Source organism: Pistacia vera, unplaced genomic scaffold (genome assembly GCF_008641045.1).
Source record: "Pistacia vera cultivar Batoury unplaced genomic scaffold, PisVer_v2 Contig503, whole genome shotgun sequence".
In the NCBI taxonomy this organism is placed as follows: domain Eukaryota; kingdom Viridiplantae; phylum Streptophyta; class Magnoliopsida; order Sapindales; family Anacardiaceae; genus Pistacia; species Pistacia vera.
The window spans coordinates 1,481,584-1,493,839 of record NW_022196339.1 but is presented as its reverse complement, the minus strand read 5'-3'; the positions used below and the strand labels follow the sequence as shown (position 1 = coordinate 1,493,839).

The window sequence follows — 12,256 nt, the reverse complement described above, 5'->3', positions numbered from 1 at the left end:
TCTAAACTAAGAGTAACCTCATACCAGCAATGAGTGAAGAGATACTCCTGTTAGAGTAGGTGCCCTGGAGCCAATCAATTTTGTAATATTGACTATTTGTAATAATGTTTATTAATCAATAAAAAAGGCTTTTTTGTACTATATCGTGTAAATCATAGTTGTATGTATTGATATATGTCCTTAGGATGGTAGAACCATGACAAGGGTATTAAGTGTTTCAAATCTTGATAGTGAGAACCCTATGATCACATATGGTGGTCATTCTAGAAATGTTCATAGCCCTAGTATTATTATGACCAAGAACACAGATAATACAGTAAGGTTATCATATTGTTGAATGACCTTGTCGAAAGATAGTGACTGATCTCACTTGTCAAGGTTGTATGCCGACAACCTAGTGCAACACATGGGTGCTTACTATAGAAAAGTTCATTGGATAGACCAGCCAAAGGATTCCATATGGATGGTAACCTAGTGTCAATGGAATAAATCCCCAAACAGATGGTGGTGCATGTGATCCTTAGACTTGAGATCATTGGAGTGCCTTGTGCACCAATTAAAGTAGTTTGACATTAGCCCAACGTAATCCTATTTAGGACTATCAGAACATTAGTGATTGGCTACATCGAGAAGTGTACAAGACTATGGTGGATTGACAAAAGATTCATCACTCCCGACTCTGCGCAATTTATTAAACAACAATAACACTAAATCTATGGCCACAGTGGGATTGAGTTGTTGCTCAATCCAATTTATTATTCCGGTCATTGGTCTAGTAACTGAATACAAAGATATCGAGGATATCTAAGGTTGACACTATTTTGTACTCAGCTTTGATGGGATAACGAATGATGAAATGATTTGATTGCACAGTAACCATATCGTTGCTAGGTAGCTATTTCTCTGAATTTAATTCTATCGGGTGGCCATGATGCCTTGCTAGAGGCCAATCTTGGTCTGTGTATAGTGAGACGATTAATTGGTGTTAATCGCGATACTACTCACTATCGATATGATAAGGAGCCTACGGATCACACACCTAGATGATAATTTAAGAATCAATGTGTGAAAGGGTTATTTTCGTCTTTTAAGATGAAAGGGTATTTTGGTAATCTCATAGTGCAATTAAATTTGCTGAGTTTTTATTAGTATTCAATTTTAATATTGAAATTAAAATTAGTGAGATTATATTTGAATATATGTGCAAATATATTTAAATGGATTATTATTATATTAATTGATTTTAGTAATAATAATAATTAATTAAAATTAAAAATACCATTATTGGGTGTTTGGTTGCAAGGGGTAGATTAGGGTTAGAGGCCATGGCTATTCCTAAGTGGAATAGGGTTTTAATTAGTTGCACTGTATAAGTGCAACTTAAAATTAGAACATAATAATATTATTCAATAAATCAAAACCCTAGCCACCCACTTCTCTCCCTCTTACGTTTTTGACATTAGTGGATAGAAAATTTCTTTTTCTCTTCTTGGATTCTTGAATCCTTTGATTATCCTAGCAAAATACTACAAAGTTTCTACAAATTGTCTTCGTGTGGATGACATGAGTGTGATTCTACGTTGAATCAGGAAGTGAAATCAAAATCAGAGATATTGAAGGAGCCTCCAAACGTGGGTAATGTATTCTAAATCCTTGTATGGATTTGGTTTTTACGCAGATTTTATTTTTAACATGTAAACGATATAATCTATACCCGGATCTTGGCAAAAAGGTAATTGATTTTTCGGTTTAATTTTGTTTTTCTACTATGTTTGGGAGATCAATTACTTACAGTGGTATCAGAGCCTTGGGTACCATATTATATTATTTAATTGATGATTGATAACATGTGATTTGTTTGATAACAAGTTAGTGTATAAACTATTTTTTAAAATCTGTAAAATTCTGAGTTAATTGCATGATTTGAATGATCAAATGATTAATTGGTGTGTTGATTGATTTTTTGTTGGTTGGTTGATGTCCTGGTCGAATGCTAGTGCATTCGATTCGATTTGATTCGGATTCGCGACGTTATGTGAAAAACTACAAAAAACATGAATTGTATGTTCACAAATTTGTAGCGTTAGCTACGGCGAAATAAAGCTTTGCTACGGCGACCGTGAGATCGTGGCCTACGGCCACAGCAAAATAACACTTTGCCGCGGTGAAGTGCGAAAAAGTAAATCTTGTTGCGGCAAGATACATTCTAGAATTCCAAGAGCTTTCTAGAGGTTCATGCTCACTATGGCGAAATAAACCGTCGCCGCGGCGATCGTGATGTTTCTGAACTTCGTTGCGGCGATGGGATTTTTCCGTCGGAATGATGAACAATTTTACAACCTCGCAAGTGCACGAATCGCTATTGTAGTCTAGTGTGCAAAAGCAAGGGTCGATCCCATAGAGATTTGTAAGCACTCGATTAATCCTAATATACTATGCCTTAATTAAACAAATAAAATAAACAAAATTCTAAACAAAAGAAATTAAACTAATTACTATGTAAGAAAAATAAATTCTTGACCAACTGAGTTAAATAACACAATTAAAAATTAACTGAAAACCAATGCAAGAAAAACCCAAGTATCCGATTTCACCATGACAATTTGATTCTCTGCTAATAACTAATTTATTGCCATCTCAATCCAATTCCTAGGGTTTAGTCTTCCATCATTATGATATTACTGTTTGATGTTTGGGTTTAACCTAGTATTCTTAGCCATTAAACTCACTAGGATGTTTAGTAAAGCGTGACAATCAAGATCCCATTAAGAACAATAAGTATTCAAAATATGAACCAAATTGTATCTAGCCTGATTTTTGCCTCAACACAATCCAATCATTCAAAAGATCTATCCAAGGTTTGAATATGATGTTTACCTTACCTTGTCTCAAACAATCAATTGTTCTGTATTTTAAAGTTAGCATATGATGTTTACCATACTTATTTCATACAAAACATCAAGATTGAATTAAGTGCAATGAATGAAACTAGAAATATATTGAATCAATAGAACAATAAAATTTATCAAAGCATAAAACCTTCATGTTAGGTTACATTGGATCCTTAGAAAAGAAATTAGTTACACATGATCATAAGGAAATCAAACCTCAACCCGTTCAAAAACATGAAGTACAAGAGAAAAAGATGAAACCATTGGTAGATCTCTTTTCCTTGCCTCCAATTCTCTCCAAGTTGAAGTCTCTTCTCCTTGCCTCTCTCAAAGTTTAAGTCTCCCCAAGAAATACCTAAAGACATCCTTTTATAGTGCTAGGGTTGTGGGAAAGTAGGAAAAATCCTATACAAAATAGGAGAATAAAATTTGGTTTAATCTTAAGTTGAGTCCTTGTAGAATTAGGATTCCTATGCTGACCCTTGGGTACTAAAACAAGAATATTTTCCTCTAGAAATCTCGGAATAACGAACTGTGAAATTCTAGGTAAACTAGGATTTACAAAAACATGTGGAACAGCTCCCAATTCGTGCTGAGGAATTTATGGTAGCTTTAAAAAGTTTCCATTTTTTGTCTGTTTCTCCTTAATAGTTGCTGCTGGAAAATTGTGCGCCAAAAGCCGTCCACTTTTTAGCATGAAAAATTCTGAATCTGATTAAGACATAAACATATTAATTGTAGCTATTTGAATCATATTTCCAATGGTCCATGAATCATCCAAATCTTAGGTTTCATCTCAAGTTATCATAGCAATACTGAGGCATGTTCCAAAACCCACGTCTGCTTGTCTTCTATGCATTGATGTAACTTTACGATCAATGTTTAACTATCTTCCAGGTTGAACTGTGACAGACATATAAAATTTAATCCTTCGCAAGTGCACGAGTCGCAATCGTAGCATAGTGCACGAGTCGCAATTGTAGCATAGTGCACGAGTAAGGGTCGATCCCACAGAGACTGGAATCCTAGAAACTATGCCTTGATGAAAGCAACAAGAATTGAAATAAAGAAACCATAAAATCGACTTTAAAGTAAATCTAAATCTAACTATATACAAAGAATCCTAGGGCTCCAACTCCATCATAATTATCAGGCCACATGTTCATCATCAAACTACTGTTCTCTCCACTCTATTCTGGTGTTCGTACATCATCAGGTTCAACCTAGTACTTTAATCATTCAAACTAGCTAGTGGCGTGTAGCCTAGTCTAAACAATGAAGGAACCAATTCACATAGACACAAATCATCCATTCACAGAGCTAATCAAGATAGGCACAATGTCTCTCGTTTCTAAGGTATTATCGCGGCCATTCGAAATAACCTAGTGTTTCCATCAACTAAACTAGCTAGTGACGTGTCTTGTAATGAAAACCCATTAAGCACAAGATGATCTTAAAGATAATAACCAATCTATACCCGGGCAAGGCTATAAATCAATCATTCTACATGCAATCTTGTCTCATACAATCAATTAACTAACATCAAGGTTGTTCAGACCATAATATCAACTAAAGATTGAATTAAATGCAATGAATGAATCTAGAACATAATAGAATGGATCAAACAAATAAATTAACAATTAAACACAAGCCTTCAATTAGATTACATCAAATCCCTAGAAAACAAAATACAACATAATGGAAAAGAAACAACAACACTTGGAACCATAATCATGAAGAAGAAATGAGGAGGAGAGGAAGAGACCCTTCTCTCCTCTCCAAGCTCCACCTTTCCAAGAAGCCCCAAATGTATTCTCTCCCTAAAATGTGTATATCCAACCTCCAAACTCCCTAAAAATGGACTAAAGCTACCTTTATATTGTTAGGAAACGATTAAGTTATGGCAGCGGAAACAAAAACATAAACAACATGGATCGTTCCTTAGAACCAAGATTAGGGTACAAATTTAATAGTCTATGCATTAAATACAAATTTGTAGAAAATCAATTTAAAGTTAGGAAACCATACCCACGTTTGGAGGCTCCTCCAACTTTAACTCTGAATGGGTTTCGCTACCGATCCAAAGGTAGGATTGAACCGCCATTAGTCCACACGAAGATAACCCCAAGGAACTAAAGAGGGATTTGCTAAATCCTCTTTGGCCTTAAGAACCAAGAACAAAATCAAGCAAGTTTTGTTTCAAGCAAAAGGAAAATTGACATGGGAGAGAAAAAGGGGGCTGGGGTTTTTTCAAATGATTGAAATGAATTAATTAATTAATTTCACAAAGTGTTGCACTTATATAGTGCACAATTTACCCTATTCCATCATGGAATAGGCTTGGGCACCAACCCAAACAACTCCTATGTCCAAACAACCCCATTTAGATATTTTAATTATTATTATTATTATTTCAATTAAATTAAATTAATATATATTTATCATATATTAACATTTAACAATAGCAATAATTCATTTAAATATATGCGAACACATATTTAAATATAATTTCACTTATTTAATTTTATTAAAAAATTAAATAAAGGCTATGACCTCAGCAAATTTAATTGCACTATGAAATTACCAAAATACCCTTTCGCCTAAAAAAATGAAAACACCCTTCTAATAAGCTAGCTCTTAAATTATCTTCTATGTGTGTGATCCGTAGGCTCCTTATCATACCGGTAGTGTGTAGTATCGCGATTAACACCAATTAATCGTCTCACTACACACAGACCAAGATTGGCCCCTAGCAAGACATCATAGCCACTCGATAGATTCGGATCCAGCAAAGCAGTGACCTGTTAACGATATGATTACCATACAATCCAATCCTTTCATCATTCGTTATCTCAACGAGATCGGGGCATAGAAATAGTGTCAACCTTGGTTACTCTCGATATTATGTGTTCAGTTACTTGACCAATGACCTGAATTATAAACTGGATAGAGCAACAACTCAATCCCACTATGGCCACAGTTTTAGTGTCATTGCCATTTACTGAATTGTGCTGTGAGATAACTTCCCTCATACCCGGGAGTGATGAATCCTTTGTCGATCCACCATAGTCTTGATGCACTCCTTGATATAGCCAATCACTACCGGATTGACAAATTTGAATAGAATTGCGTTGGGCTAGTGTCAAACTACACCAATCAGTGCACAAGGCACTCCGGTGATCTCAAGTCTAAGGATCACATGCACCACCATTCGTTAGAAGATTTGTTCCATAGACACTAGGGTTACCATCCATATGGAATCCTCTGGTAGGTCAGTCCAATGAACTTGCCTACAGCAAACACCTATCTGTTGCACCAGGTTGTCACCAAACAACCTTGATAAGTGAGATAAGTCACTTTCTTTCAACAGGGTCGTTCAACACTATGATAGCCTTATCGTATTATCTGTGCCCTTACTTCAGAATAATACTAGGGTTACGTATGTTTCTAGAATGGCCACCATATGTGCTCATGGGGTTCTCACTATCAAGATTTGAAACACTTGATACCCTCGTCACGGTTCTACCATTCTAAGGACATATATCAATACATACAATGATGATTTACGCAATATAGAATAAAATGCCTTTTATTGATCAATGAACATTATTACAAACAGTCAATTCTACAATAATTGATTGGCTCTAGGGCACCTACTCTAACATTTATAGTTTTTTGTAATATACTCTCTAGCTAGTAATTCTTTGAGAAATATATGATAAAATCCACTAAATAACTTTTGCCAACATATATACATAAAGGTATATAATGTAAAATCCGAAAATTCTAATTTTACTTCATATAAATATATACACAAAATAACTGATATACTTTAATAAGTACATGGTAGTCTTGGACAGTGCCGCCAAACTCCTCCAATTCTTGATGTCCCACCTGATCGTAAATCATCAAGTACCTACAAAACAGTAGAATAACGGAGTGAGCGCTAATTGCTCAGTAAGGAAACCAAACTGCACTATTGTTTTTCCTTCATTACTCATGTTTTGATTTTCCTTTTCTCACTTTAATCTTTGATAATATTCTTCATTCTTTTATGATATTCTGCATTCTTTTCTGATACTCTGATTTGCTACTTATCAATGTGCAAAGACAATGAATAAAACTGTACATCGTCGAGCACATAAGAAACACTGAATCATGTACGTAGCATAATACATATACAGAATAATAAACTGTACTGAGAAAAGAACTTTCTTTTCTTTTCTGTTATTTGTATCTTATGTTGTATCTCTTTCTTTTCTTCTCTGTTTCTCTTTCTTTTCTTTCTTCTATTCTGATTTACTGATCAGACTAGGTTGATGCATGGATTTGGAACCCTGGCCATGTGAGTGGGTACAATCCTCATCTACATGCACTGTTGACGGACTGTACAAATACTGTATCTCTCTATTGTGGCTACTCATTCGTGGCGGCATGCATGTAGGTATGCTCTGCTGGGTACAGTCCTCATTCACATACACTACTGACAGACTATGCAAATACTGTATCTCTCTGTTATGGTTGCTCGCTCATGGCGGCATGTATGCGGGCATCTCTGTCACTCACGGGTTCCCCATCACAAAAACCTTATAATATAGCATGTTGTAGAAGGAGAATAGAAAGAGACACATTTCAACATTAATTTCCAAGCTATGGAAATTCTACACTTGCATTCTTTAGTAAATCAGAAAATATACATACTTGCATGTTAGCTTAAAAGAAAACTACAAGCAATTTTCTTTTCTTTCTTTCTAATTCTTTGCTAACATATTCTTTCATATTCTCATTTACTAAATCAAGGCTATATATATAATCATGTGCACAATATATGCATGATCAAGCCCATTCTTTAATATGCTTTCCAAGTTCACATATACAAACTTGAAAATTCATTATGGCATAATGGTATGTCATGACATATTCTACCATTCTCTACTATCACAATTGCCATATCAAAGTAACACTTTAACTTGCAATTCCTTTCAAACACTTTCATGTGCTATTCAAAAAGTAATAAAGGTTCAAGTAACTAGAACTAAACACTAAGGGCCATTTCTCTCATGGAACTAACATGACCAAGTGATATTCTAAATTTTGGCATAACAGTATGCACTCTTGAATACTAACATTTACACTTGGTTAAGCCCAAACATAATCTTCCTACTTCAATTCTTGCCTTTCTCTAACCCTTTCTTCATTAGGGTTTAGCCAACTCATGCATGCATTTTCTCTTTGGATTTTCATCAAACACTTTACAAGCACTTGCATCTACTATGTTGGCTACACTTCCGCATCTCTCTAAATCCACCAAACTTTGAGCAACAACTCTAATTATAGCATCAAACCTGGCCATTTTCAACAATTTTCAACACTTCAAAAATTTCAACACTAATTCTTCCATAACTTTACCAAATCATCACATACTCATACACTACTTCCCATGGCTGGAAATTATGCATCATTAAACATAAAAAACAGCCAATAATTCTCTCATACCATCATACACAAGCATGCAAAAATTCATTCAACACAAGTCTTGCTCAAATCAAGGCTAAAATTAGGTTTATTTACCTTGAATGTGTGATATCACTTCCTTTTGCTAAAAGTCTCTTCCTCTTGGATCTAGATCATATAAAAACCATAAAAATTTATAACTTTAAAGTTTGATCACACTCCTTTTGCTAGAATCTTACCTTAGGATGCTTTAGGATTGAAAATCTCCAAAAATCCAAGCCAAATCCTATGATTTCCCCTTAAAATTTAGTGAAGAAAATTGAGAGAAAATAGGGTGAAGGTGGCATGAACAAGGGCTGCATATATGGCTAGGGTTTCTTCAATGAAACCTTTTAGCTAATAATATATGCATGTATTCCCATTTTGCCCTTGCACTTTCTATGAAATTCAATCTATATCCTTTAGTCAATTACCAAAATACCCTCATTTTTATTATCTTCTTCACATTATTATACTTCCTTTCACTTCCCACTTTTTCAACTAATTATGAGTGAAAAGACCATTTTACCCTGATAATCAGAGAATTATACTATTTCATCTAGGCTTTTTGGCTGGATTTTAGATACTTCTTAGTTCATTTATGCCTGAATCACTACTGAATTCTATACACTTTGTGTTGCAGGCCAAAATGGACATTTTGAACAAATAATGAGCGAATTGGAGTTTCTGGACCTAGAAGTAAGCGGATCTCAGAATTTGGGAGAGTTCTGAAGTAGAGTGAAGCACTATGAAACTTGTTCCCATGGGAGACCATCGAAGATCAAAGATTTAAGCAAACAAGCAAGCGGAGGGCAATTCTGTAATTTTAGAATTCTTCATGAAGGTTCGCCATGGTGAAAGAAGTTAAGCACGAGAGTCCATTTTACCTCGTTGCCATGGCAAAATTCTTTCTTCGCTGCGGCGAAGTCTGCGAATTTAATTTTCTCCAAAACGCATAGTTTTATTTTGGGAAAGTTTTAGGTCTTTCGGGCGAGCTATATAAGAAAAACCTTGCCATTTTGAGGGGGGTTCGTCTAGGTTCGTCTGGTTTTTGTTGAGTATTGAATAGCTTTTACATTTGGGAGAAGATTTGAGCTTCAGTCTTGTGGAATCTTCAACTAGGGGAGATCTCTACTATTTTCTCTGTAATTCAATATGTTGATTTCTGGGTTTATTGTTTTCCGTGCTGTTTACGTTAATCTAGTTATGAACTAACTCATTTTGGGTTAGGGTTTTGATGTAACTCGAATTTCTATGGGTTAATCATTTGATTATTGTTATTTTTATATTCTATTGCTCAGATTGTGTGGGTATTCTGTTTTTATTGATTTTATTTGATGAATATGATAAGATTGAGAAATGAATCATGTTGAGCTTCTTAGGTAATCACCATTGTAGTATTGAATGCTAGAGATAGATTTGAGAATCAATGAAATCAATCTAGGATTCCATTAGCTTAATGAACTTGATCTATTATTCTTCAATATGTTGGGTGCGGAGGTTTAATAAGGAAAAGTAGGAATTCATAGCCTGAGAAGGTATGTTTGACAACTTAGAGAATTTGATTTACAATCCGTGCATGTGAGTGTGAAAATAGCATAATCCGTAAAATTCATCCATAGAGTCCGAATGAAGTCAAAACCCTAACCGTTTGTTGAATTGATATTACTCTTGCTTTAAATTCTTGTTCTCATTAATTAGTTTTAATACTTAGTAAGTTTTGTTTTTTGTTTATTTTCTAATCCCCCATTAATCCAACAATTTCGGTTTCTCCAACTTGAAAAACACTTAGGAAAATTAGTGCATAACAATCTATCCTCGTGGGAACGATACTCACTCATCACTTTATTACTTTGTACGACTAGTGCACTTGCTATCATTGCATGTTGTAGTTACAACGCATCAAGTTCTTGGCGCCATTGCCGGGGATTGAGTTGTGTGTCAACATTAAATTATTCTTGTGTTTGCTAGATTGGAGCTTTATTTTTCTTTGTTTAATTGTTTTTAGTTTAAATTTTGTTTTTCTTTTTGGTTGGCTTGTGATCTCACTTTTTCTCTCTTTTTGTGTAGTTTATGCAAAGGGCAAGACGTCAGCCAGTGGTTCCTATTGATCCTGAAATTGAAAGAACCACTAGAAGTCTTAACAGAGAAAGAAGAGAAAGAGAGGCTATAGTTGAACCAGAGGCCATACTTGTTGAGATGGCACAAAATAGAACACTAAGGGAATTCTCAATTCCCATAGTTGAAGGCAGTGGTTCGAGCATTACTAGACCAGCGGTACAAGCCAACAGCTTTGAGATAAAGCTGGCAATCATCAAGATGATCCAACAATCGGTACAGTTTAAAGGAGAGTTAAAGGAAGATCCAAATCTACACATTGTCAATTTTTTGGAGATTTGTGATACTTTCAAGTCAAACGGATTGTCAGATGATGCCATTAGATTGAGACTATTCCCGTTTCATTGAGGGATAAGGCAAAAGGATGGTTAATGGCACTACCATCAGGAACGATCACAATATGGAATGATTTAGCATAGAAGTTCCTGACCAAATTTTTTCCTCCAACAAAATCAATAAAGCTGAGAAATGATATCACATCATTTCTACAGGAAGAGTCGGAATCATTGTATGAGGCTTGGGAGAGATACAAAGAATTACTAAAGAGGTGTCCACATCATGGGTTGCTAGTTTGGATGCAAGTCCAAACATTTTACAATGGATTGATAGTTAATGTGCAAACTATAGTGGATGCAGCATCGATAGGAGCACTACATAAGACACCGGAAGAAGCTCATGAGTTGCTTGAAGTTTTAGCAAGTAACAACTATGTAATAGCCACTACTACTCAAAAGCTTATAATGAAAAACATATAAAATAAAATAAAGAAATTGGGCCCAAATTTTTCTTTTATTAAACATATTTATATATATTCTACAAACATATACATTTTTTACATAAAATGTATAAGATATACAAAAGTCATCAAAAACATTAGGGACAGTGTAGCCACTCCTTCTCGAACGCCGACATCCATCCGACAGTGTCCTCACCTAGGTCCTACAAAACATAGGAAAACAACGGGGTGAGCACTAAAACAATGCTCAGTAAGTAAATCCTCTACTCATGCTAGCCCCGCAACTCTCTCCCTCTAATTCTTTCCTTACAACTCCTCGTTCAATTTCTCTTTGTGTACTTCTCTCTTTTTCTCTTTCCCTTTCTCTTAGAACTCTTTTCTATTACCTCTCTTTAGTAAGTCACAACCCCATCTTACCGGGGGCACGGCCGGGACTCGCTCCCACTCTACGTGACCTCTACTCATTCTAGCCGATCGGACTCGGTTATGCATGGATTCGGAACCCTTGGCCATGTGAGTATATAATATCTCTCTCGGGTACTCGGGTATAGCCCTCATCCGCATGCACTCTCATGGGCTACACCACTTCTCTATCTGATACTCATGCCGCTCTCTCAATGCGGCGTACATGCGGGAATACTCTACCCATTACTCACGGGTTCCCTATCGCACAACCTACTCTATCCTCTTTCTCTTAACTCGTACAGTAGCTTATACTCAAATTCTCTACTAAATCTCAGCTACTTCTCAAGTGTATAAACAAAGGTGTAGAGCTAGCTCATGCTCCCTAATGCACTAATGAAATGCCAACTACAAGATTTCCTCAAAACCGTCATTCTGCACCAGTCACACTAAAACGGCCATAACTTGTGCTATACACCTCGGATTGCTACGGTTTTAGTCTCGTTTTAAAGCTTAAAAATAGGGATAAAACTTTGATGTTTTGGTCTCAGCCCAGTTCAAACCGTAAGATGCCAAAATATTACTTAGAAAGTTACGGCAGTGACAGGGCAGATTT

General features: G+C 35.5%; 1 non-coding gene across 1 annotated transcript; it reads right to left on the bottom strand.

Moving 5' to 3' along the window:
- Positions 1-10,960: 10,960 nt before the first annotated feature.
- On the bottom strand, positions 10,961-11,067 carry LOC116105781. The gene has a single exon (XR_004124157.1). It is a non-coding gene; the product is annotated as a small nucleolar RNA R71 (small nucleolar RNA).
- Between the last annotated feature and the right edge of the window lie 1,189 nt (positions 11,068-12,256).